Raw genomic sequence first — 27,795 nt, 5'->3', positions numbered from 1 at the left:
GATATAAAATATGCCATAGAAACAAAACAATATGCACACATATTTGGAGACAGTCCTGCATGTTTTGCCATGTAGCACAGGTTTAGAATACAGTTTTCAGTTGTATCTGTATTTCCTATTTTCCATTACTCATATTTAAAGAGAAAGATTTTGCTTTAAAACCAAGGGGTTTTTCTGTTCCTTGGCAACCCATTTTTCCTAATATAAATTGTTAAACTCATTAATTAATTGTGCTGAGCCCTTGAATCACAAATATTAGTTAATTTATTAAGTTCTCCAGGTATACTGCTATATTAGCAGGACTGACAAGCATTTATAAAGAATTCCCTGAGAAGATAATCAGGTACTCCAAGCTACATTGGACACTAAGATTTTGGAATTACTTTCATGTAATAAAGTTTTTTTTTTTTAACCTTGGAGTAGTTTAGACAGATTTTTTTGCAAAGATAGTGCAAAAAATTCCACCTAACCCATACTATGTTCTCTATTTAAAACAATTTATGCTAGTATGACACTTTTGGCTCCACAAATAAATCAGTATTGACACAATAGAAACTTCATTAAGATTTTCTTAGTTCTTAATTAAATATTCTTTTGATGTTCCAGTATTCTATTCAGGATACCGTTTGGTATGGCTTAGTCTATTTCTTAATGCTATAACACGACATCTGAGACTGAGTGATTTATAAAGAAAAGTGATTTATTCAGCTCACAGGAATGGAGGATGATGATTTAAGAACAGATGACAATAACTGCTCAGCTTCAAAGATATCATGGTGAAAGGGGAATCAAGAAAAAGCCAGGGAAGTCAAACTAACTTTCAAACAACTCGCTCCATGGTAAAAACTTCAGTGCTAGAAGAGAAACAATCCTTTCATGAAGCTCTATCCCCATGATCAATACCTGGCTCCACCTCCCAATACCACCGCATGCTGGAATTACATTTTGATGGGGACAAATCATGTCCAAACAATGTCCACATATTTTATTATTGTATCTCCTATGTATCTCTTTTCTTTGATAGTTCCTCTGATTTTTTTTCTTGTTTTTGAAGACTGAATATTTTAGAAATACTGGTCAGGAATTCCATAGAATCGTCCTTTGTCTGGAGGTTTTCTGCAACTAAATTGGGATTATGACTTTTGAGAAGACCACAAACTTGAAATGTTGTTTTCACTGTAGCATGTTGAGGGAACATGCTATGACTGCTGAGTTTTAATTGCTGTTGTAATCTTGGTCGTGTGCCTGGAGTAGCAAATTAAATTTCCAGTAGTCCCACACTGAAAATTTAACTTGCATTCCTTTGTTCTCTGTGGTAACTCATTAGAAGTGTGTATTTATGCTGAGGTCACAATTAAGTAATAACAAAATATTTACTATTGTGAAGCAAATTAATATGTCCATTATCTTACGTTATCACACATTTTGTGTTTGTGTGACAAGAGAAACTAAAATGTGTTAATTTAGCAGGAATTACAAACACAGTACAGTTTTGTTGCCTATAGTCCTCATGTTGTATGTCTTTAGTGGACTGAGACCTCTGAAACCACGAGTGCCAAATAAACGTTTCTTCCTCCTTGATGTTTTCTTGTCAGGTCTTTTGATCACAGCAATGGAAATATGACTAAACACACACACACACACACACACACACACACACACATATTACACAATAAGTTTATATAAGATAATAACTCAAAAATAATGATCAGAATAATGAAAAATTTTAAATGACAATAACATGAACAATTTAGAAAGAAAATAAATGAATCACAGATACAAAAAATGTACTCAACATTCTTATTCTGTGCAAATATGCAAATTAAAACTACAATAAATGTCATCATTTGTCAAGGTCATGGAGAAGCTAGAGCTCTCAAATACTAGTAGTGTGAATGAGAAGGGATACAATTATTTTGGAAATGTTGGCAGTTTTCTTACATATTACAAAGAAATCTGCTATATCATTTAGTTGAGATATTTTCCCTATAAGAAAAAAAAAAAAAAAACAAAGCTTATGTGTATGCAAAGCTTTGTACAGGAATAGTCACAGCAATTTTATTTATAATTATAATAAAAAACTAGAATCTACCCAAATATTCCCAAAAGTGAATTATATATAACAGATTGTCAATCAATAAGAACAGAAAAGCAAAGCTCCATTTCTAGGAGAGGCGTGTATCCGTGATTCTCAGAAGGGAATGATTCACGCTCATGGGACACCTGGCGATATCCAGAGGAACTCTTGGTTGTCACCTCTGAAGGTGCTGCTGCTGGCATCTGATGGACAGAGACCCAGTGTGCTGCCAGATGCCCTGCCACACACAGGACAGCCCCCACAACAAAGAATCATCAAGCCCAAAATGTCACCAGTGCCTGGGTTAACTCACAGGGCACATTAAAATTGGGTAACATGAGGTGTCATATGAAGAACGCAGGGACAGGGAAGACCCCAGGGTGCTGTGGCAAGTGGAAAAAACCAGGTGTGGAACAGCAAGTGGATTCATCCCCAGAGACACCTGACCACATGTGGTGCAGGTGCTGGCTGTCCCACCAGGCACCAGGAATGAGGCCAGGCTTCTGGAGAGAATCTGATAATCAGGAAATTGGCAGCAGCAGTATGAAAACCCTACTTTGCTGGAGTTCTTCATTTGTTTGGAATACTTTTCAGTTTCAACTGGTGGCTGGTATCACAGGCTACTCAGGGTGTGGGCCTCTGAGCTCTCAGTGCCCAGATTAAAACTGGTTTCACTGCTTTTATTTTGCAGAAGGAGCCAGAAAGGGAGAGCTGGCCCTTGGAATTAGGAGTCAGTTTTGTTTTCTGATTTGCACTTTTCAGCATTTGCTGTGATTTCACACCCTACCTGTTCGCATATTTTTTGAAATACATGTTTAAGTCACACACACATCCAGAGAAGGGAATGGTTAAGAACATGGTCTCCTTACAACATGAAGATCATGGACAGATATCTATGCTGTAGACTGAAGTGAGAAAAGCTAGATTTCACCCCAAGTATAAAAGAAAAGAAAAAATAAAACCTCAGATAAAAAGTCAGATACAATGCCTTAAAATAGCAGTGATGATGTTACTATTCTATAGTTGTTATGCATTTCTTCTCTGATCTCTATTTTCCAATTCTTCTATTTTATGACAGAGAAAAGATGAGTATAACTGAAAGCAGAACCGTAATCACCCTGTTTTCTTTTCCGATTCAGTACTTTGCCCCTCCTCTCTTTACTGGGCCGCACTTTTCTTGTTGCACTGATCAGGAGCCAAACTTCTCCCTGCAGAAGAATGTCATGGAATTCCTGGCACCCCTGAAGCCATTGGCCATTTAGATAGTGAGGAACATGCATGGGAACAAGACAGGTGAGGTCTGGGAGCTGGGTGGAGTCAGGGAGGCTGGCACAAGGCGGGGCATGTCTCCTCTCCTGGTAGTGGTCCTCTCTCTACCCTGGTAGGGACACGACTCTGATGGCCTCCTTCCTGCCTCTGGCAGCCTGGTGGAGAGTATCAGAATCTTCACCTGTTTCTCCTTGCCCAGCCTTCGCTCTTCTGGCAGGTTCCCCCATCTGTTTAGATAGAGGCCAGCAGTTCTGGGTTTGCTGGGCTGAGTTCATGCTGGCAGAAGATGTTGGCATAGACAGACAGGGTGCTGCTCTGAGGCTCCACAGGTAGAGGCCCCATGAGGCTGAGGCTGTGGAGGCCTCCCATGATCAGGAAAGACCCCCCCCCCACCTGCTGGTGCTGTGTGAGTCACAGCCTCTGTTGCTTCCCAGGAGTGGTGCTGGAGGGCAGCGCTTTACTCTGAGCATGCGTGGTGCTGCCCCCAGGTGGCTGCTCTGGGCAGTGAGCCTCCACCCCTGGCCTTGGAGCCCTGGATCTGGCTGCCCAGATGCAGGGGGCATGGTTGGAGGGAAGTTGGCACTGGGAGGGTGGTCACAGAGTCCAGTCCCCCAGTGCTAGGTTGGATCAAGGGACCGTCATGAGCATTTCTCCTTTGCAGAACCTGGTCAGGGAAGGGCTGAGGCTGAGAGGGAGGCAGAAAGGCCCTTGTTTCTGACTCCTGGCATCTGGCACCTTCGTCCACCAAGCCAGGCGGGAGTGGAGGGCTCCTCAAAAGGGAGTTTGGCCTGGTGGGGAGGGAGGTGGGTGTGCTTTGGAGGCTTCCAGCCTCTGCCCCGAGCCAGGTGTGGCGTCCCCAGTGACTCCCTGTGTCTGCAGAGCCTGCAGTTACCTTTGTCCTGGTCCCCCTCAGGGTACGTCTTTGTAGATTTCAGCAGCAAAGAGAAAGTGAAGAAAGCCCTAAAGTGCGACAGGGCATACATGGGTAAGGGGGCACTGGCAGGGCCCCTCAGGCTCCTTGTTCCCTCATGGGCTCCTTCATGTACATCTGTGCCAAGCTTTTCCTCCCACCTGACGCTGAGGGCTCTGAGGGTACAGCAGGAAAGAGAGTGACTGTGGAGAGGCAGGCAGCGCTGGAGCCCGTGAGCAGGCACATGGCCCTGGGCAGTACAGGCGGTCAGGGCAGTGGCGAGGGCTGGGGTTGGAGGAGGCAGGTCTCCAGTGGGGCAACTGTTGGGCCTCCTGGAGTGAGGAACAGGCTTGGCCTCTGGGCAGTGTTGGTGGAGTGCAGCAAGGGCACCTTCCCCAAGCTGGGACATGGTCCTCCACCCTCTCTGGCAGGGATGGTGATTGGACCCAGCCATGGACTCCTGGGGATGCATTGTGTCAGGGTAGACAGAGGTCCCCAGGAGTCCTGCTGGCAGGTCAGGGGAAGGTATCCATCAAGCCCTTGCAGTGCGGGTGGAGGCAGGCCATCCCTGTGGCCTCCTTACACATGCAGGGTGGTTTTTACAACCTGCTCACCAGCAGGCGATTGTTCAGGGTCAGGCTGTCACATGAGACCTTTCCCTAGGCAGAGCCACCAGCAGTGCCAGAGTGGGCTCAGAGTTCAGAGGACATGTCACTTGGCCTGGGACAGCAGGCTCCAAGGGCCAAGGCCATGCTGGCAGGCTAGGTGAGGTCCCAGGGGCTCAGGCTGCTGCCCCGCTACAGAGCCTGCTGCCAGGCCCATCACCTTTCCCAGCTGGAGCATCTGGCAGCCTGCAGCCAGGACCTGGGACCCCAGCCAGGTGTGTCAAGTCCCAGGCTCCCTGGACCCTCTCCTCCTGCAGGTGGATGCTACATCAAGGTGTTCAGGGAGAAGCACGTGCCCACAGCCAAGGGGCCCCTGCAGAACAGAGTGTAGCCCTGGCAAGGCCGGACACTCGGGAAGAACGAGGAGGAGGAGGACCTGGCCGACTCCAGGAGGCTCTTTTGGTGCAACCTGCCCTACACCAGCACCGAGGAGGACCTGGAGGTCCTCTTCTCCCGCTAAGGTAGGGCTCTGCTCCTGGCTACGCATGTAGGCCCCTGCTGTGCCTGGCTCCCACTTGGCTGGGTCAGCCCAGTCTGCCTCCCACTTGCTCTTGACCTTGGGCAGTGGCTTCAGCTGGTTTCCTCATCTGAAAACAGGGCTCTCTGTCCTCACTGCAGATCTACTGGCATCTTCTGCTTTCTGAACTTGACTTTGGATTCCTTTTTTTTTTTAAATGGCACTGGGGATTGAACCCAGGTTTGCTCTGCCACCAAGCTACATCCCCAGTTTTTTTTATTTTTTAAATTGAGACTATCTTGGTAAGTCCACGAGGCTGGCCATGATCCTCCTGCCTCAGCCTCCCAAGTTGCTGGGACCACAGGCATAACCAGCATGCCCTGCAGAACTTGATTCCTTAGCTCTCACCATCCAAATGCAGAGCAGGAGTGATGGAGGCATTTTCCTGAGATTCCTTGGCTTCTGGTGTTGGAATCCAGCAGCCGCCCAGCCCTCCCCACCCACCATGCTCCTGCCTGGGAATGCTTTTCTTTCTCAAGTCTTGCCAAGCAAACAAAGCTTCCAAGAAGAGACAACAGCCAGGGCCATCTTTGTTTTTGCTGCTGTTACTTCTTGGGCTGGGAACTTGCAGGCCCATAGTTGATCTTGGTCAACAGTGACTGTTTGTCGAGGGGAGGAAGGTGGGCTCACAGTGCAGGTGAATCTGTGCTCTGGAGATGCTGCCAATGCCCTTGTCTCCCAGGAGGCTGGCCTGGGTGTGGAGGATCAGTAAGGCCATGTGAGTGTGGCTCAGGCCAAGGACAGCACAGAGGTCCCAAGTGGAACCTGCTTGCAGGCCAGGTGATGAGATCTGAAGGTCTGTCCACGCTGTCCTGCTCCCCAGGTCCTCCCATGGGCTGGTGCCCTGGCCACACAGAAGATCTGGGTGGATGGGAGGGACATACCACAGACTGCAGGTATCCATTGGGATGTGTCCCCACCTGGTATTCAGAGTGGAACCACTGCAGACAGTGTCCTCTGAGAGGGACGGTGTCATGAACACTTATGTGGCAGGCCCTGGGTAGTGACTGCACACTAACTCTTGGATCCTCAAGGCCACTGTGTGTGGGTGACTGTTGTGCCATTCACAGGTGAGAGGAAGAGGCCTGTGTGGGTGAGGCCACTGCCCAGGACAGGCTGTGCTCAGCAGGCCGTGGAGCCAGGTGCAGCCTGACACCTTCCTCCTTGCTTCTCTTAGAGTCAGTGCGAGGGGACTGGGAAATGACACCCTTGACCTGGAGGTGAGCCTCATGGCTGGCAGTCACCATCCTTCCCTTGGGCTGAGTGGACATGGCCAGTGCACAGCAGTTGTGCTGTGTTTGTCTGGCCGACCCTTAGTGCCCGGCACTTTCCTTCAAGCTTGGGCCCAGCTCAAACCCAGACAACTGACGCTCTCCTGTCCTCAGGTCCCCTGTCAGAGCTGCACTACCCAATCAACAGCCTGACCAAGAAATCCCAAGGGCTTTGCCTTCGTCACATTCATGTTCCCAGAGCACGCAGTGAAGGCCTACGTGGCAGTGGATAGGTAGGTATTCCAGGTGAGGTTGGTCATGAGCCCGCCCGGGTCACCGAGCCTGGTGACAGAGGAGGGATGGCACTGTGGAATACAGGGAGCTCTGCTCTTCAGGGTCACCTTGTGATGTGCCCAGGCCCCCTCCCCTCCAGTGCACCTTCATTCACAGTGTATAGACCTTGTGGGCTCTAGGCCAGACCTGGACCACCCACAGCCGCTCATGTTCTCCCTGTGCAGGGCCTGGGGGCACAGTGTGAGGGGCTATGGTGTATCACAGAGGGGCAGCTTTCCCTTGGCATGGCCGTGTTGGGTACCCCAGTGCTAGCTGGACCAAGAGTAATCATGTGTCTGCTCCATCTGCTGTCCCTTTCCTCCTGCAAGTCTGGTCCTGGGTCTAACTTGTTTAGGACAGGAGGCCTCACTAGACAGGAGGCCCACTGGAGTGCAGGGCTGGAGGGTGGGAGGGCAGCTTGCCCATTTCCTCCCCTGTTCCCACAGGGCAAGATGCTGCATGTGCTGCCATCCACCATCAGGTAGGAAGCCAGTGAGGATGCTGACACCCCCGGCTCTTCCTACAAGAAGAGGAAGGTGTCCAAGGACAAAGCCAGCAGCTCCAGGTCCTCGCCAGCCCCACCCAGGCTCTGCCACCCTCTCCACCTTTCCAGGCCGCCTGGTTCCTTTTGCTCTATTGCTTGAGGTTCATCCTCACCTCTGAGCCCGCTTCCTCACTGTAGAGGGAAAAGCAGTGCTGAGCTCACTTATGCTCTGTGGTCGTGTCTGCTGAGTGGATGGTTGCCACCTGCTGGGCCCTGCACAGGCTGGCTGCTGACACTGCCAGAGGTTGGATCTGTCAGCCCTTCTGCCTGTGGGTGGGGAGCCCACCCAGGACAGGCAAGCTGGCGGGAGGGCTAGGAAGGTGGGGAGGCTTATGACAGGCTATGTGTCTGCACGAGAGTGCCTGTGGGTCCCAGCGTGGTCTGTCCTGCCGTGCCTCTGCCCTCAGCTCCCACAACTGGAACACACTGTTTGTTGCTCCTTGTTGAGCAACAAGGTCCGATGTATCTCCATAGGGCCCACCCAAAGGAGAATATGGGGCCGAGCAGGATGATGAGTGTCAGCAGCTAAACAATCACACCAGCGTCCAGAGGTCTGTCAGCGCATGTGGCAAAGCAGAAACTCATTTATTGAGGAAGTTACACAGCTTTTATGTAGGGTGGGGGCTAGGTGGGAGCCAATTAGCTTTAAAGTTAGCAAGGCATGGGGGATTCACAAAGGGGAGAGTTCCATAGGACTATATGGCAAGCACAAGCTGATCATGTTTGCGGAACTGCTGCTAACCAATCCCTGACAGTAGGGGATGGAGATAAGCAGACCAACCAGGGAGTTACACATAACTGGTTGCTGAGTAAGAACATACTTTCCAGGTTCCAGGGGAGGGCGGCAGTACAAGCAAGTCTGAGTAAACTTTTGGTGAGTCAGGCAGTGCCACGTATGAGGAGGGGGTCGCCATGAGGGTGCAGTTGCCATTATAGGGTTTGTCCCCCCCTGGAGCCAGTTGGAAGGTGGAGCTTCTGTCTTAGGTTGTCTCCTCTTTTAGAGATTTTCCCCATCTTTGAATACTCCACAGCATTTCAACAGCTCTGGGGGGCGCTCATCATGAGCCTGTCTTAGGTTGTCCCAGCAAATCTGGGATCTTACCTGTCATTGGCTCAAGGGGTCTCCAGGGTCAACCTTGCATCATCATCATATGCCTCCTCATAACTAGTGGCTAGCCGTTGGTATTGTACTTGGACATTCATTAATTGCACGGCCTCCAAACATTTCTGTATGAACTGTATGACCTTATTGAAAATGCAGGGGCCAAAGATAAGTGCCATAAGGAAAAGGAAAAGGGGACCAAGCAGGGGAAGTAATAAGGGAGTCAGCCATGTAAGCACGTCCAGAAGAAGCTAGATTGAAGCTCTGTATGCTGTTTTTCCAGATTTTCTTGCAGTTGTTTGACCTTGTCATGGACAATTTCGGACCAATTGGCATAAAATCAGCATTCCTCCTGAAGAAACAAGCAAAGTCCTCCTTTCCTGGCATTAGTAAATCTAATCCTCTTCCATGTTGTAGGACCACTGCTGCAAGGGAATCTAATTGTGCCTGTAGGTCTAAGATTGTACTAGCCACTGATTGCATGTCATCTATTAATTGTTGTGAAAGTTTATTATATAGAGTAAGAGAGGTGCTTAGGCTGGAAACTCTGGCTCCGACTCCAGTGGCTACTCCTATCCCAAGAAACAAGGGGAGGGCTTGAATAGCTCTTCTGGGTCGAGGATTGAAGTGTTCCATCGGTGGTATGGGTAAAGATTGATTGTTGGGGAGGATATTGAGGTCTGGAAATAAGAGTGCAAGTGCACATAGCCCCGTCCAGTTACTGGGGAGAACATTAGAGACAAGGCCTCCACAGAAAAAGATTGTTCCATTTGGGGTGCATATAGGCTTTTCTGAGTGCACAATGGTGATGTTCTGTGCACACACCAAGAGGTTAAGGGTTCCCATATTTTCAGATGTATTAGAGTGAGATGCGGGAAGGTAACAGTTCACCTGAGAGTTATTAAGGAAAGGAAGAAATACCTGTGGGTTGGGGGGGGAAGATATGGCAATCAGATGTAAAGTCTGAGGATTCATTTTACCAAGACAGCAGTGGCCTGAAGGGGCCCATTACGAAGGCACAGCCAGCAATCATCAGCAAGGGGAGGATTAGTGAGGTTCAAGAGCAAAAAGTGGCTTGCAGAAGGTTTTGAGTTCCTGCCTGGGTCAAGACCAAGTTCTCCCTTCAATTCGGGCAGGGATAAGGGGTGATAGACAGGGAAAGGACTGGGACCCACTAACTTTTGTATGACCTTTTGAATGTGTTGGTTTTGTGCTCATTATTGCACTCCTCCCCCATCACTCATTCCTGCTTGAGGGAGGTGGGTCCAGCACATGGTTTGGAATTTTTCACTGGGGCATTGTTGGCCAATACCTCCATTTGACCCAGAGGATACACTAGTCCAAAGCACAATGCCTGATGAGTGCAAACATTGTTGAGCTTCTTCATGGCAAAAGGCTGGCATAAAGGTGTAGTAAGAGTTACATGCTTCAGGACAAGATGGGGGTCCTGAAGGTTGAGGGGGAATGGGAGCCAGCTTAGCACAGCAGGCATTGTCACCTAATTTAACATGCTGTGACACCCTGATCGAAGAACTGTGGCAGCCCATTTACTGTGAGGGAATGAATGAAAAGGTTGGCAGGACTTTTTTGATATATAGCAATGAGTAAGTAGGGAGGAAACAATCAGGCAATCCTGACATGGGTCTTTAAAATGATAATAAAGACTAGCTTGAGTGAAAGCCTCCCGACGCAGAGCCAGCCACGGGTCCCCAAGCCAGTGGAGACCTCCAACACGCAAGCAGCTTCTGGGACCAGGGCTGGGCAGCCAGAGACCTCTCCAGGCAGCCTTGTCCCCCTCCAGCTGCAGGCTTTTTCCACGGGGCGATCCAAGTTGGCAGACTAGAGGGTGACTGCATCTCCAGTCGCCCCAGAACCCAGGATTCAAGAAGGGGAGGCATTGAGAGACTCGGACTAAAATAGAACCACAGGGTAAGTCTCCCCCACCCAGCGAAGCTCAGCTGGGTGGCAGGCACAGATTCGAGTGGGATAGGGCAGATAGTGTCTCCCCCAGGCAGCTCTGTGCAGTCTGGCGGTGGGCTCCTCCCACAGGGACAGATCCTCCAGCCTCACCGAGCAGGCCCCACAGTGAGAGCTCTTCTGCACAGAAGCAGCGTGGCCAGTTCTGGCCCGAGCAGGCCCCACAGTGAGAGCTCTTCTGCACAGAAGCAGCGTGGCCAGTTCTGGCCCGCCCCACTGCCAGCCGGCCCGCCCGCAGTTTGCTTCAGAGACCAGCACAGGGCGCCAGGGACTCCCCCAAGCAGCCCAGCCCCCTCCAGCGGGAAGCGTCTCTCTAGGCTAGCTTCCCGGGGGCAGACCACCCAGAGAGAGCCTCTCTCGAAGCAGAGCCAGCCATAAGTCCCCAAGCCAGCGGAGACATCCGACACACAAGCAGCTTCTGGGACCAGGGCTGGGCAGCCAGAGACCTCTCCAGGCAGCCTTGTCCCCCTCCAGCTGCAGGCTTTTTCCACCGGGCAATCCAAGATGGCAGACTAGAGGGTGACTGCATCTTCAGTCGCCCCAGAACACAGGATTCAAGAAGGGGAGGCATTGAGAGACTCAGACTAAAATAGAACCACGGAGTGAGTCTCCCCCACCCAGCGAAGCTCAGCTGGGTGGCAGGCCCGGATTTGAGTGGCTTATTAGAGTAGGACAGGGCAGATAGCATCTTCCCCAGGCAGCTCTGTGCAGTCTGGTGTGGGCTCCTCCCACAGGGACAGATCCTCCAACCTCTTAGAACAGGCCCCCAGTGAGAGCCCTTCTGCACAGAAGCAGCGTGGCCAGCTCCGGCCCGCCCCGCTGCCAGCTCCGGCCCACCCGCAGGTTGCTTCAGTGACCAGCACAGGGCGCCAGGGACTTCCCCAAGCAGCCCAGCTCCCTTTGGCAGGAAGCGCCTCTCTAGGCTAGTTTCTCGGGGCAAACCGCCCAGTGACAGCCTGTCTACACAGAGCCAGCCACAAGTCCCCAAGCCAGTGGAGACCTCCGACCTACAACCAGCCTCTGGGACCAGGGCTGGGCAGCAAGAGACCTCTCCAGGTCTCTCTCCCTGGAACCAGTAGCGGGCTAGGGGCAGCGTTCTTCGGAAGCACTGCATTATCAAATTAATCCAAGACTTCTGGCTACTGAAGGCTGGTAGGTGATACATTGGAAATCTACAGGGTCACTATAAGCCAATAGAGGAAATCTACAATATCACAAAGTCCCACTGACATCTGAACAATATGAGAAAACAAGGGAAGAAAATGTCTGAAACAAACCTAGATACTATATCAATAAAACCCAATGACAGCACAGCAAAAGAAATGTCCGAAAGGGAGTTCAGAATGTACATAATTAAAACAATCAGGGAAGCAAACGAGGAGATGAAAGAACAAATGCAGGCATTAAATGAATGCACTAATCAACGGTTAAAAGAGCAAATAAGGGAAACAAAAGAGCATTTCAATAAAGAGTTAGAGATACTGAAAAAAAAAACAAACGGAAATCCTTGATATGAAGGAAACAATAAACAAAGTTAAAAATGCCATAGAAAGCATAAACAATAGGATAGATCACCTAGAAGACAGAACCTCAGATATTGAAGACAAAATATTTAATCTTGAAAACAAGGTTGACCAAACAGAGAAGATGGTAAGAAATCATGAACAGAATCTACAAGAATTATGGGATATCATGAAGAGGCCAAATTTAAGAATTATTGGGATTAAGGAAGTCTTAGAGAAACAAACCAAAGGAATGAACAATCTATTCAATGAAATAATATCAAAAAATTTTCCAAATCTGAAGAATGAAATGGAAAACAAAGTACAAGAGGCTTATAGGACTCCAAATATGCAAAATTACAACAGACCTACACCAAGGCACATTATTATGAAAATACCTAACATTCAAAATAAAGACAGAATTTTAAAGGCTGCGAGAAAAAGAATCAGACTACATTCAGAGGGAAAACAATAAGAATATCAGCAGATTTTTCAATCCAGACCCTAAAAGCTAGAAGGGCCTGGAACAACATTTACCAAGCCCTGAAAGAAAATGGATGCCAACCAAGAATTTTATACCCAGCAAAACTTACTTTCAGATTTCACGATGAGATAAGATCCTTCCATGATAAACAAAAGCTAAAGGAATTTACAAAAAGAAAGCTGGCATTACAGAACATTCTCAGCAAAATATTCCATGAGAAAGAGATGAAAAACAACGATGTAAATCAGCAACAGGAGGAACTAGCCTAAAGGAATAGCCAAATAAAGGAGGAACCAAATCATGTCAAAAAAACAAAAATGAATCCAATGACTAGGAATACAAATCATATCACAATAATAACTGTGAATGTTAATGGCCTGAACTCATCAATTGAAAGACATAGACTGGCAGATTGGATTAAAAAGAAAAATCCAACAATATGCTGCCTGCAAGAGACCCATCTCATAGAAAGAGATACCCATAGACTAAAGGTGAAAGGATGGGAAAAACATACTATGCACACGGACACAGCAAAAAAGCTGGAGTATCCATCCTTATTTCAGATAATGTGGACTTCAAGCCAAAACTACTCAGAAGGGATAAAGAAAGACATTACATACTGCTTAAGGGAAGCATAAATCAGCAAGACATAACAATCATAAATATCTATGGCCCGAACATTGGCTCATCCATGTACGTCAAACAAATCTTTCTCAATTCCAGAAATCAAATAGACCACAACACAATAATACTAGGTGATTTCAACACACCTCTCTCACCACTGTATACATTGTCCAAACAAAAATTGAATAAAGAAACCATAGATCTCAATAATCAATCAACAATTTATACTTAACTGACTTATATAGAATATACCATCCAACAAAGAACGAATACACTTTCTTCTCAGCAGCACATGGATCCTTCTCTAAAATAGACCATGTTTTATGCCACAAAGCTACTGTTAGCAAATACAAGAAGATAGAGATACTACCTTGTACTCTATCAGATCATAATGGACTGAAATTAGAAATAAATGACAGAATAAAAAACAGAAACTTCTCCAATACTTGGAGATTAAATAATACACTTTTATATGATGAATGGATAACAGAAGACATCAGGAGGGAAATAAAAAAATTCTTAGAAGTAAATGAGAACAAAGACACATCATATCAAAATCTCTGGGACACTATGAAAGCAGTACTTAGAGGAAGATCTATTTCATGGGGCACATTCAACAAAAAAAGTAGAAATCAACAAATAAATGATTTAACATTACAGCTCAAAGCCCTAGAAAAAGAAGAGCAGACCAACACCAAAAGTAGTAGAAGACAGGAAATAGTTAAAATCAGAGCCAAAATCAATGAAATTGAAACAAAAGAAACAATCAGAAAAATTAACAAAATAAATAGTTGGTTCTTTGAAAAAATAAACAAAATTGATAAACCCTTAGCCACGTTAACAAAGAGAGGGAGAAAACTCAAATTACTAAAATTCGGGATGAACAAGGAAATATCACAACAGACACGAGTGAAATACAAAACATAATTAGAAGCTATTTTGAAAATCTATACTCCAACAAAACAGAAAGCCTCGAAGACATCAACAAGTTTCTAGAGACATATGAAGTACCTAAACTGAATGAGGAAGACATACACAACTTAAATAAATCAATTTCAAGCAATGAAATAGAAGAGGTCATCAAAAGCCTACCAACAAAGAAAAGTCCAGGACCAGATGGGTTCTCAGTCAAGTTCCACAAAACCTTTAAAGAAGAGCTCATTCCAATATTTCTCAAAGTATTCCATAAAATAGAAGAGGAGGGAACCCTCCCAAACTCATTCTATGAAGTCAATATCACCCTGATACCTAAACCAGACAGAGATACATCGAGGAAAGAAAATTTCAGACTGATATCATTAATGAACATTGACACAAAAATTCTCAACAAAATTTTAGCAAATCGCATACAAAAATATATTAAAAAGATAGTGCACCACGATCAAGTGGGTTTTATCCCAGGGATGTAAGGTTGGTTCAACATCAGGAAATCAATAAATGTCATTCACCATATCAACAGACTAAAAGTTAAGAATCACATTATTATTTCAATAGATGAAGAAAAAGCATTTGATAAAACACAGCATCCCTTCATGCTCAAAACACTAGAAAAAATTGGGGTAGTGGGATCATTCCTTAACATTGTGAAGGCCATCTGTGCTAAGCCCATGGCCAATATCATTCTAAATGGTGAAAAACTGAAAGCATTCCCCCTAAAAACTGGAACAAGGCAGGGATGCCCTCTTTCACCACTTCTATTCAACATTGTTCTTGAGACTCTAGCCAGAGCAATTAGACAAACCAAAGAAATTAAAGGGATATGAATTGGAAAAGAGGAACTCAAAACTATCCCTGTTCGCTGATGACATGATTATATATTTAGAGGAACCAGGAAATTCCACCAGAAAACTCTTAGAACTCATAAGTGAATTCAGTAAAGTAGCAGGTTACAAGATCAATGCTTATAAATCCAATGCATTTCTATACGTAAGTGATGAATCTTCAGAAAGAGAAATTAGAAAAACTACCCCATTCATAATAGCATCAAAAAAAAATAAAATACTTGGGAATCAATCTCACAAAAGAGGTGAAAGACCTCTACAATGAGAACTACAGAACACTAAAGAAAGAAATTAAAGAACACCTTAGAAGATGGAAAGATCTCCCATGTTCATGGATAGGAAGAATTAATATTGTCAAAATGGCCATACTACAAAAAGTGCTATATAGATTCAATGCAATTCCAATTAAAATCCCAATGATGTACCTTACAGAAATAAAGCAATTATGAAATTCATCTGGAAGAATAAGAAACCCAGAATAGCTAAAGCAATCCTCAGTAGAAAGAGTGAAACAGGGGGTATCGCAATACCAGATCTTCAACTCTATTACAAAGCAATAGTAACAAAAATGGCATGGTATTGGTAGCAAAATAGACAGGTAGATCAATGGTACAGAATAGAGGACACAGACACAAACCCAAATAAATACAATTTTCTCATACTAGACAAAGGTGCCAAAAATATGCAATGGAGAAAAGATAGCCTCTTCAACAAATGGTGCTGGAAAAACTGGAAAACCATATGCAACAGAATGAAATTAAACCCCTATCTCTCACCCTGCACAAAACTCAACTCACAATGGCTCAAGGACCTCAGAATCAGACCAGAGACCCTGCATCTTATAGAAGAAAAAGTAGGTCCAAACCTTCAACTTGTTGGCTTAGGAGCAGACTTCCTTAACAGGACTCCCATAGCACAAGAAATAAAAGCAATAATCAACAACTGGGATAGATTCAAACTAAAAAGCTTTCTCTCAGCAAAGGAAACTATTAGTAATGTGAAGAGAGAACCTACAGAGTGGGAGAATATCTTTGCCACTCATACTTCAGATAGAGTGCTAATATCCTGAATCTATAAAGAACTCAAAAAACTCTACACCAAGAATACAAATAATCCAATCAACAAATGGGCTAAGGAAATGAACAGACACTTCACAGAAGAAGATGTACAAGCAATCACAGATATATGAAAAAATGTTCAACATCTCTAGTAATAAGAGAAATGCAAATCAAAACTACCCTAAGATTTCATCTCACCCCAATTAGAATGGTGATTATCAAGAACATAAGCAACAATAGGTGTTGGCGAGGATGTGGGGAAAAAGGTACACTCGTACATTGCTGGTGGGGTTGCAAACTAGTGCAGCCACTCTGGAAAGCAGTATGGAGATTCCTCAGAAAGCGTGGAATGGAACCACCATTTGACCCAGCTATCCCACTCCTTGGCCTATACCCAAAGGACTTAAAATCAGCATACTACAGAGATACAGCCACATCAATGTTCATAGCTGCTCAATTCACTATAGCCAGATTGTGGAACCAACCCAGATGCCCTTCAGTTGATGAATGGATAAAGAAACTGTGGCATATATATACAATGGAATATTACTCCGCCATGAGGAATGACAAAATTATGGCATTCGCAGGCAAATGGATGAAATTGGAGGATACCATGCTAAATGAGATAAGCCAATCTCAAAAAACTAAAGGACGAATGATCTCGCTGATAAGCGTATGAGGACATATGGGAGGTTAGGAGGGGTTAGTGTTAGGGTTAGGGTTAGGTTTAGGGTTAGGGATAAGGAGGGTGGTAAGAATGGAGGAAGAAAGGAATGTATAGAGGGAAAAGAGGGGTGGGGGGAGGGGGGAAAGGAAAAATAACAGAATGAATCAAACAACATTGCCCTATGTAAATTTATGATTTTTAATTAAAATTAAAAAAAGACTAGCTTGAATAAGGGGCTCGTATGTGATCACGAGGATCATAAGGGGAAGTAAAGGTCCCATGGTAAGCTGAGGGATTTAGGGTTTAGTATGGTTTTGATACTTATGGTATAGCTCCAGGCGCTCCAAGAAAGCTTGGATGATGGTTGCACTAATGAACACCAACAGAGAGATGATGAGGAGGCAAAGAGTCCACCAAGGTTTTTGCATACCTGTCAAAGACAAGAGAATACCATACCTCAAGAGGTGGAACTCCTTGGGTCAGTATTACCATTTTGTGAGGGGAGGATGTCATTTGGAGGGGGGTGATATTTGATGTTCTTTGCAGGGACCCAAATGGGCTTGTCCTCATCAACAGGAAATACACATCCAAACCCCCTTCCAACAGTCAGGAGAGGGTCAGGACCTCTCCAGGCCCCTGTGAGAGGGTCCTTCCATCGGACTTTAATGGTGTGATATTTTATTGTGGCTGTCCAATGCTTTTGGAATGGAGAGAAATGATCATTTTTGGAAAAATTTAAAATATTTAAAGTTCATAGTGCCATCCATAATTGATCATGGGGGGATGATATTCCCCCTTTTTGTTTTGTTAGTTGGGTTTTTAAGGTTCTGTTCTATCATTCAACAATTGCTTGACCAGTGAAATTATGGGGTATACCTGTATTATGCTGGATGCTCCAGGGCTCTACAAATGTGGAGAATGATTTACTGGCAAAGCAAGGGCTGTTATCAGTCTTGAGTTGTTTAGGGAGGCCAAGAACAGCAAAACATTGTAGCAAATGGCTTATAGCATGTTTTGTCTTTTCCCCGGCATGGTTCGTGGCCCAGCAGGCATGTGAAAAGGTATCAATAGTTACAAAGATGTATTTGAGCTTTCCAAAGGGAGTATAATGAGTGGCATCCATTTGCCACAGATGGTTAGGTGCTAATCCATGGGGATTGACTCTGGCTTCTTGCAAGGAGGTACTTGTAGAAAAGGTGAACAAGATTTACATGTTTAGATAATCTTTTGGGGTTCCTTAATGGGTACCTGAGGATATCTATGGTGTAAGCCTCGCCAGTTAACATGAGTAAGTTCATGAAAGGCAGTAGCTTCCTCCTGGACAGAATAAGTCTGAAGGGTGGAAGCTAAGGAATCAGCAAGGGCATTTCCTTTAGACAGGATGCCAGGGAGATGTTGGTGTCCCCAAAGGTGTTGCAGGAATATAGGTTTGGTTCTTAGTTTTAATAGATTCCTTGATTGAGTCATTAAAGGGGTAATGGGATTATCATCCAGTTTAATATAAGACCAGGGAAGGTTGGGGAGTAGGTTAGCAATATAGAGGCTATCAGCAAATAAGTTGAATGCCTCTTGTATTTCACTTAGGGCTAGGATGATAGCATAGAGCTCCTTGAATTGCTCTGAACCTTGTGTCTCATGGATGATTGTTTTGGGATTCTCGTTACCCTGCATGAAAGGTGGAAAAATGACTATTGCTGCTCCTCCTTTTTCTCCATCTGAGAAAATGGTGGGATAGCAGGGGTTAGCTTCCAGTAAAATATGTCTGGGTGCTGCCCAATCCAATTGTGAAAAAGAGCTCATCCATTTATAGGGGCCATAGTGGCAATCAACCTGTCCAAAGAATCCCTTCATGGTGATTGCAATGCGGTTGTTGTTTCTTTGTAGCCAGGTAAAATCAGCTAGCAAAAAAGGAACAATAAGTGCATGGGGCTGATGGCCAAAAAGGCAGAGAGATAGGTCCCTGCCTTTCATAATGCAATCTGCAAGTTGATCCAAACTGGCATAGACTCGGAGTATTCCCCCAACCGACAGGTGAATCCAATGGATGGGTTTCCCTTCTTGCACCAGGAGGCCTGTGAGAAGGGATTTTCCCCTGAAGATGTAGAGGGTTAGAGGCAAGGAAGGGTTATATCTCCTCAAACAGGAAAGGTCAATGGCCTGTTTAACTTTAAGGAGAACATTCATATGAATGGGCTCCAAAATGATTGTTGTGGATAGGTTTGGTCCTCTGAGTACATCGAACAGGGGGGTGAGCTCCTCTGTGCTAATGGAGATCCAAGGACTCATCCAGTTAATCTACCCAAGAAGCTTCTGTAGCTGGGGTAAGAAATAAATTTCCTGAATTTGGAGCTGGAGCCTAACAGGAGGAACCACATCCAGCTCCAGGATCCTAAGACCCTAAATGGGGGGAGCCATTGAACTTTCTCGAGTGCAATTTGGAATCCATGCTCAGTAAGCAATTGCAGACAAGACTCAAAAAATTGATCTAACTGATCACTTTGTGTTGCCCCAAGGATCATATCATCCATATAGACATAAAGTAGATGATTCCTTTGCTTAAGGGGGGCAAGGATCCTGGACATGAAATATTGGCATATGGGAGGACTATTGGTCATCCCTTGGGGTAAGACTGTCCACTCAAACCTTTGATCAGGGCCTTCAAAATTAAGGGATGGAATAGAGAAGGTGAACTTCTCAGAGTCTTTGGGGCTTAAGGGAATAGAAAAGAAACAGTCCTTGATGTAAATAACTATGAGGTGATAATATTTAGGTATGGCTGGAATCCAAGGAAGTCCCCTTTGAGGGGTGCAAATGGTAACATCCTTTCATTTATTCTTCTCAGGTTGTGTAGGAGTCGCCACTTCCCATTAGCTTTTTGGATAACAAAAACTGGGGAGTTCCATGGACTGATAGATGGTTTAAGATGACCTGCCTTTAACTGCAGTTGCACGAGCAGGTGGAGTTCCTGTAGTTTATGTTGAGGGAGTGGCCACTGCTCTACCCAAACAGGAGGGCCTGGGAGCCATTTGATTTTCAGAGGCTCCGGGTGAGCAGTGGCCTTTAGGATTGGGGGTGCAGCCGGACAGAAAATCTGGGTTCCCCTCTCCTTATTGATTCCAAGGAAGGGTCATCTCTGTAGTTAGGATGATGGGCTCGTCACTCCTTAAACCTGTTGATATTCTTCCTCTTCTAGTAGATCCTCATAAAAGGCTTTATGGTCGGTAGTAATATAGGCCTCTGCCTCACTTAGTATATCTTGCCCAACCAGATTGGCGGTTAATTCTGAGGCCACCAGGGGGCAGGGGGTCCGTGGGGGCTGAGAGGGAGAGTCTTCATAGAGAGGAGAATTTCCTTTATCTTTTTGAGGGTATTCCTTCCTAAAGTGGCCCTCTTGACCACACTTAAAGCAAGTTTTCTTATTCCCAGGGAATGCCTGCTGGACCACACAGACAAGAGTGGGCATGCTATTCTCCTGGGAGGCTCTTAACATTGAGGTCATGGTTTAGGCCTGATGAGACATGGTGCTGACGTTCTTGGTGGCAACAGTCCACCACCCCATAGATCTGTCCTTTAAGCCGGTACAGGCCAGTTTATGATCAGTGGTCATGCCCTCCCATACTAACATCTTTACAAATTGATCTCTCAGTGGGCCTGGGGGAAACTTTCTTTATGAGCTTTTTCCTACTCTGTGAATGTAGCTAAATCTTCTGAAGACTTCTGGGTGATCCCTGAGACCAGGGGCTCTGAGGGACCTTCTTCAAGTTTCCTCCAAGCTGCTAAACCCAAGGCATGGACTTGTTCCTGATAGGGAGCAGGTATAGCTGCCTGCAGTACGCCCGTAGAGAATTGGTCACTAGATCCTGAGAGCATCCAAAAGGTGATAGGAATAGGTGGGTTAGCGGCTTGATTTCTTTCTGCCTGCACATGGCACTCATCATTTTAAAAAGCGCACCACTTAGTATACATTGGACCTGGGAGGACGGCCTTAGTTAGGTTCCTCCAATCTTGGGTGGTACAGTGCTGGTGGGCTAGGCCTTGAAGGATTGTTTCCACCCAGGGGGAGTAGGGACCATCCTCTGTAACTGCCTTCTTTAGCTCCTTTAGATCTTGTGCTTCCCATGGGTACCAAACTGCAGGCCTATTGCCTCCTGGGTTAACATTTACCAGAAAACGGTGACATGCTTCAGAGGCAGGGGCAGAGGGTGACCCTGTGCTCATATTAGGTTTTGTTTCTGGGTAGGGTGGGGGAAGGACAAAAGGAGCCCGAAAAGGATTAGAAGAGTAAGTGGATTCGGAAGATGGCCACTCCAAGGGCACGGGTGTTTCCTCCCTAGGTGGCCATGGAGCTGTGTCAAAGGGGTCAAGTGGGGGGTCTGTTTCAGTCTCTGGTGATAGTTCCTTTTGTCCCTTATGAGGAGGGGTCTCCAAATGATTCTCTGGGGGGGTGGGTATCTTTGAGGAGACCCCCATCTTTACTTGAGTTGTGGGAGGGATGTGGTGGGAAACAGCTTTTAAGAGCTGCGATAGTGGGGAAGGCCCAGAGAAGGGAGATATCCCCTTTATTGACTTGACCCTTACAGAGAAGTTCAATTCTGTCCCAGGTTTCCCAGTCAAACAGGTTGGCCTCTGGCAGCCAGTGGGCTGTTTTAATAAGGGCTTTCCAAGTTTGGAATGCCTGGCTATCTGAGAGCTCTAATCCTCTGCTTCTGAGGAGAACCCAAAGGGAGTCAAGGGAGGGATCTTGCTTGGAGTTGGACTGTCCCATATTTTATGTGAGTACACTCACCCACGGTCCAATTGGCCTGTCGGCGGCTTCAGTGCCTCACACGGAACACCAGTGTTGCTCCCTGTTGAGCAACAAGGTCCGATGTATCTCCTTAGGGCCCACCCAAAGGAAAATATGGGGCCGAGCAGGATGATGAGTGTTGGTGGCTAAAGAATCACACCAGAACCTGGAGGTCTGTCAGCGGATGTGGCAAAGCAGAAACTCATTTATTGAGGAAGTTACACAGCTTTTATGTAGGGTGGGGGCTAGGTGGGAGCCAATTAGCTTAAAAGTTAGCAAGGCATGGGGGATTCACACAGGGGAGAGTTCCATAGGACTATAATGGCAAGCACAAACTGATCATGTTTGCGGAACTGCTGCTAACCAATCCCTGACAGTAGGGGGTGGAGATAAGCAGGCCAACCAGGGAGTTACACATAACTGGTTGCTGGGTAAGAACATACTTTCCAGGTTCCAGGGGAGGGCGGCAGTATAAGCAAGTCCAAGTAAACTGTTGGTGAGTCAGGCAGTGCCACGTATGAGGAAGGGGTCACCATGAGGGTGTAGTCACCAATATAGGGTGTGTCCCCTATAGCTGTTCATGGGGCCCAACACCATGGCCGATGCCATCACACAGAAGTACAGTGCCACCAAGAGCCAAGTGTTCAACCACGTGAGTGGCCCATGACTTGTGAGCTTCGTGTCCACAGACACTCTTGGTGATTCTGTCCAGGACTGGACCCCTGTGGAGTTCTTTCTGGGCAAAACCAGGAGCACGTTTCAGCCATGTGGCAAGGGATGTCCCTTCATTCTGCCCATTGGCTGCTTTCTCCATGGTCCTCTGCCCTTTCTCAAGACACTCAAGGCCAGCCTGTCTGCAGAGGTGGACAGCAAGCTTGTGTTTAACTGATTGGCCTAGTGGCCATGTTTTTAAAAGAAACAGGAAAATTAATTCTAACAGACACCCTCTTCAGCTAACACATCTGAGGGATCATTGCTTCACTGCGCCCAGCATAGTCACAGGGTGTTTCTCCTCCCTTGTTCCCACCCAGGCCACTGAGTTCCATGCGTAGCAGGACGTGGGTTTGAATGTGCCATGCCTCAGGTGCCCAATGGCTCATGGCTGCCATGCTGGGCAGTGCAACTTGGCCTGAGTTGGAGGGAGGGACAAGGGACAGCTGCAGTGGTTCTGGTGTCATGAGTGTCCCAAGCACCAGGACTTTGCAGTGCTGGGACAGGGTCCTGCTTTCTAGAGCCTTCTGATGCCTTCTTGAACCTCCTAATGGAGACAAGTGGAGAGAGAAGAGCCTGGGTTAGTTGGGGAGGTGACAGAGAAAGGACTGCTTGGAGTGAGGGGTCAGGGTCAGGGTCAGCCCTGCACAAGCCCCTAGGGGCTGCAAGGGGACCCACAGACTTGCCACTGTGGAGAAGGGAAGAGCCCAAATGGGTGTAGAGACACGTGGCTGGAGAGGGCACCAGAGGGGGTCAGGTGGGTGTGGCTGGGTGAGGGGCACCGCTGAACCCACTTCCACTGAGTCTGCTTAGCTGCTGGCTGAAGAGAGCAGATCGGGTCCACCTGATGGCTGTGGGCCTCCTTTCCCCCTCCCTCAGGAGACCAAGGGTAGTGTGGCTGTCGGTGTGGCCCTTGGGGAGACCCAGCTTGTGCAATAGGTACGGCACTTCCTTCTCCACAACGGGGTCAGCCTGGACTCCTTCAGCCAGGTGGGTCCCCACTGCCTTCCCCGTGGGCTCTGATGACCCCAACTGATGGCTGCTATAGAGATGGGGATGGAGCTCCAGGGAGGCTGGGGGTGTGTCAACAGACCCTGTGGTGACTGAAACCAAAACCTAAGGGCTCTCCCCTCCACTGCCCCTCACAGGGACAGGCTGCACCTGGCATTTCTTCCTCCATGCCTGCATTTCCACACTGAGATGACAGTCTGATCAGTGGAACAGCAGCTGGGGCACCTGGGAGGTCCAGCAGGCTGGTCATTCACTGTCAGGGTCTGCACAACTCTGTGGGGGGCTGGGGGCTGACCCCTCAGCAGAGCTGCCCAGCTGTGGAGCCAGCAGGTGGCCTGCTGGAGAGAGTGGCACCTCCTGGGTCTGCTTCCCAAGTGCCTGATCCCTGGGCCCCAGACAGTGCTGATGTCAGACTGGACCCCTGCTGCCATCCCTCATGAGTCCTCCCCACTCCACAGGCTGCAGCAGAGTGAAGCAAGACCGTGATTATGGCCAAGAACCTCCCCGCAGGCACCCTGGCAGCTGAGTAGTGGGAGACCTTTGGGTGCTTCGGGAGCCTGGGCCAAGTGCTGCTGCCCAAGGGTGGCATCACTGCCATCTTGGAGTTCCTGGAGCCCCTGGAGGTGCACAGGGCCTTCTAACACCTGGCCTACTCCAAGGTAGGGCTGCCCCAGGGGAGAGGGAGCTGGCATGTGGGAGGGCCCCTCGGCCTGAGCTCTAACCTTATGCAGCACAGCTGCAGAAAGCACCCCACCCCCCACTTTCCCTGCTTCCTTTCCTGCCTTTACTTGAGCCTTCACTGTCTGCTTCTCTGCTGTCCTGTACCTGTGATAAACTGAAAGTTAGTTCTCTAGGCAGGGCTGTTTAAGAATATCTATAGCCATGGCACATTGGCTTAAACCAACAGAAAGTCACCTGTGGCAGAGCTGGCAGGCAGGTGTCCAAGTCCAGGGTGTGGCCAGTACATCTGAGGGCTCTGGGGAGACCAGTCCTTGTCTCTGCCACCATTAGGCTCCTGGTGTCCCTCAGCTCCTTGAACCACTACCATCCCACTCTCATCTCTGTCCCATCTTTGGGCCTTTTTGGTCCCAAATCTCCTCCTGGGTTTACAGCCTACAAACTGGGAGTAGACACTGAGGTGCCACTGGCAGGATGTTGTCCAATGGCAGGTGATAGTAACCAGGCCTGTGGATGAGTAGTGGATGCTTTTTTTCTTAACAGCTCAACACAGTGCAGGAGAGTATGTCTGTGTCTATGTGTGTCCATGTGGTTTTACTCCGGGCTGCAGGAGGGATGTGGAGGCAGGGTGGCTCTGTCACTGGCCCAGGCTGCATAGGTGGTACACAGCAGAGCCTGGTGGTACAGGCCCACAGCCTTGTGTTCCTGTGTGCCTGTCCCATGGCTCTGCCCCTCCTGACCGCTGTCTCCAGGCCCCTCCTCTCCAGGCCCCTGTGGTCATCAGATCTCTAAAAATTGCAATGCCCTCTTCTTGTAGCATTTCAGGATCTGGGAACTCCAGGGACAGGGATGTTATCATGGGCATGAAGGGTTAGGGTGTGGACATCTCTGGAACTAGATGGCCTGTGCAGTTGGGGAAAGGCTGGGCACACGAGAACACGACTTTCATCTCCAGCCTGTTGCTTTTCCCAGTGCACCTTTCTTGGCGGGGCTGAGAGTGGCTGACCTGCCCAGGGGGGAACGTTCCTGAGCACAGTTCCTGAGGTGCCCACTGACCCAGCCTGCTCAGCTCAGCTCGGCTCTCACTAAACCCAAATGCCACACCCCAGGTGGTGCCTGCGACCATCTGACCAGGCTCCTGGGCCGGGGTCGAGTGGAGTTGACTCCACTTTGCCGAGGGTCCTGGGCTTCCCAAGGTGTCCCTGGGAGACTCTCACCCCTGGAACCCTGGCGGGTCCCTGGGACAGAGTGTGAAAGGTGATCAGACTTTGCCACAGGTCTCTGAGCAAGAAGGAGGTGTGTGCTTGCTGGCTGGTTAACCAGCTCCTGCCTGGCACAAAAGCCTAGTGCTGTTGAGTTAGGTTGCCAAGATTGAAAAACTGGGTTTTCCTGTGAAAAGTTGAGTTTTCTGCTTCTTTTCAAAACTCTGAACTTCTGGCCATACCGAGTTGGCCTCCCAAGAGGGCAGAAGCTGGCTATTGCTGAGGAGAGGCTATCCCTTGCACTGGCCATGAACCTTCTGGGGCACCATCGTCTCCACACCTCTCTCCTCTATAAGTTTTTGTCAGTCTTCTTGGAATCTGTCTTGCCTTCCTGAAACCACTTGCATCTAGTGTTGGGATGCCAGAATGTTCCCGAGACCATTCATTTCTGTTTGTGATGTGATCTCTGTGGTTGTGCATGAGGCCAGGTAGCCAAGGCACCCAGCTGAGGTCCTGGCATGTGGCAGGAGATCTACTGCCCATTCTTTCCTTGGCCTTCAAACTCTGAGATGCAGGATGACCAGGAGACCCAGAGGGTCTTCCTGCTGATGGTCTTGACTTTACTTTGATTAAAGTTCTCCCCCAGGACCTGGAGTCTGAGCTGCTGTGTACTTAGTAGGCTGTTTCCTCCCCTCTCCTTTGAAAGTGGGCTTCTGAGTATCAATGACAACACCTGGAGTCCCTCGCTGTGTCTGTTGGTTGTTTCTTGGGTGGGTAGGAACCTGCAAGGAGGTTTCCTCCTTGTGGCCTGGGACCCAGGAAGCTGGAGGACTGGAGGTGTCCTTTGGGCCTTTGGGTCACTAGCTGTTTCTGTGAGATTTGAATGTCTTGTTCAGCGGCTAAGTGGTTGACACCTAATCAGGACTGGAAAGCTTCAGGCCACAAGCAAGAGGCAGAGAACAGGGCCCTGGAGCTTGGCATGACAGTGCAGGACAGGTCCTGAGGACCCAGAAGCCCCCTTAGGCCCTGCACAGGTGGGAGCTGTTGGAGGGAAGCATGCTGGGGAGAAGCTCATGGGCTCCTGTTTGGCTTCGGGACCTCGGGAGCTTCTGCCAGCCTGGGGGGCAGGGCTGGAAGTCTGGGGGCAGGGTGGCTACCCTGCTCAGCACCAAGGTGGGTTGGGGTGAGGAATCCCCACCCTGGGGCTGTACCCCTGGGTCTGTGGGATAGCTGTTGAGCCTTTCCTGGGGAAAGGGTTTTGTCCCCAGGCCCAGCTCTCAGGACTTGGTAAAACTGGGGAGATTAAGCCAAACTGAGTTGCACTTCCCTAAAGTAGGGTTTCCTCCAACTGTCCTGAGACTGAGATGTCTGCTAACTTCACTGGGACAGACACCCACACTAGGCCCTGGCCGATGGCCGGTGGCCCTGTCCCTTCTGCCCAGTGCACCCGTGGGCACCAACCACTAATTGGCAAGGCCACATTCACCCTCCCTTCCCTGGAACCTGTTCCTTCAGAGGGGGTGAGGTGCAGGGGCAGTGGTGACAGGTTATATTTGTTTTAATGTTTTCTTTTTAATATTTTCACTTATGAAAAGATATTTAAGATAGTTGCTTTAACTTTTATGTTCAAAATTATGAATTTGCATTTCTATAGAAACAGTTTCTAAGAAATTTTAATTCCTTAGAACACCCATATTTTCTATTTCATTTGTATCTTGTGATTTGTGTGTGTGTGGTGTTACTGAAAATATCTCTTGAAAAAACAGGAATTTCTCTCTCATCTTGTAGACTTGATCTGTGCTGTAATAGGCTTTGACTCATTAACTCAGAATCAGCTTGTGTAATGGCATTCTGTTTTCTAAGCAAACATCGTAGTACTGTTAGTGTGTGACTTTTTCTCAATACACATGCTTTTTAATATTGTAATTTCATTACATCTTTCCTGTTATGATTTAGATATGAAGTGTACCCCAAAGCTCATATGTGAGGCCATGAAAGAAAGTTTAGAGGTGATGTGATTGGGTTATGAGATCTTAACCTAATAGGTGTATTAATCCAATGATGGATTAACTGGGCTGTAACTCTAGGCAGGTAGAATTTGGCTGGAAGAAGGGGTTTCTGAAGGATGTGCCTTTGGGTTTATGTTTTGTTTCTGTTGAGCCTCTGCTCCTCTCCTCTCTCTTTTCTCTCTCTCTCTCTCTCTCTCTCTCTCTCTCTCTCTCTCTCACTCTCTCACTCCTCCCACTCTCTCCCTCTCTCTCCTCTCCCACCTCTGGTGCATATGTTCTGACGTGCTTTCCTCCATCATACATTTCCACATGATATCTCCTCACCTCAGGCCCAGAGCAATGGAGTTGGCCATCTATGGACTGAGACCTCTGAAACCATGAGCCAAATAAACTTTTGCTCCTGTAAAATTGTTCTAATAGGTCTTCTGGTCAGAGAAGCAAAAAGAAAAAAAAACTGAGTAAAACATTACCCACATTACCCAAGTTTCTCCTCGACTTCCATTATACATTTTCAAGTATAAAGTTTGCTTCAGATAATTACTAGTTTTACTCCTCCTGTAGTTTTCAATAGCAGTTACCTTTGTTTCTCTCATCTGAGTCATGAGACAGCAACCTGTGCTTTGGGCAGTTCCTAGACATGTTAAAATGTTGCAAATCAACTATGATCTGCTGCCTCT

General features: G+C 47.4%; 1 long non-coding RNA gene across 1 annotated transcript in view; it reads left to right on the top strand.

Annotated features, from left to right (window-relative positions):
- The first annotated feature begins 3,402 nt into the window (after nucleotides 1–3,402).
- LOC306665629 overlaps nucleotides 3,403–27,795 on the top strand; it is a 70,953-nt gene continuing 46,560 nt past the window's right edge. Inside the window, exons 1-2 of the long non-coding RNA XR_013765095.1 lie at nucleotides 3,403–4,331; nucleotides 5,179–5,382. This is a non-coding gene — a long non-coding RNA (uncharacterized lncRNA). The remainder of the gene's footprint in view (nucleotides 4,332–5,178; nucleotides 5,383–27,795) is intronic.

Source organism: Sciurus vulgaris (genome assembly GCF_902686455.1).
Source record: "Sciurus vulgaris genome assembly, chromosome: 7".
NCBI lineage: Eukaryota > Metazoa > Chordata > Mammalia > Rodentia > Sciuridae > Sciurus > Sciurus vulgaris.
This window is presented reverse-complemented; position numbering and strand designations above follow the sequence as displayed.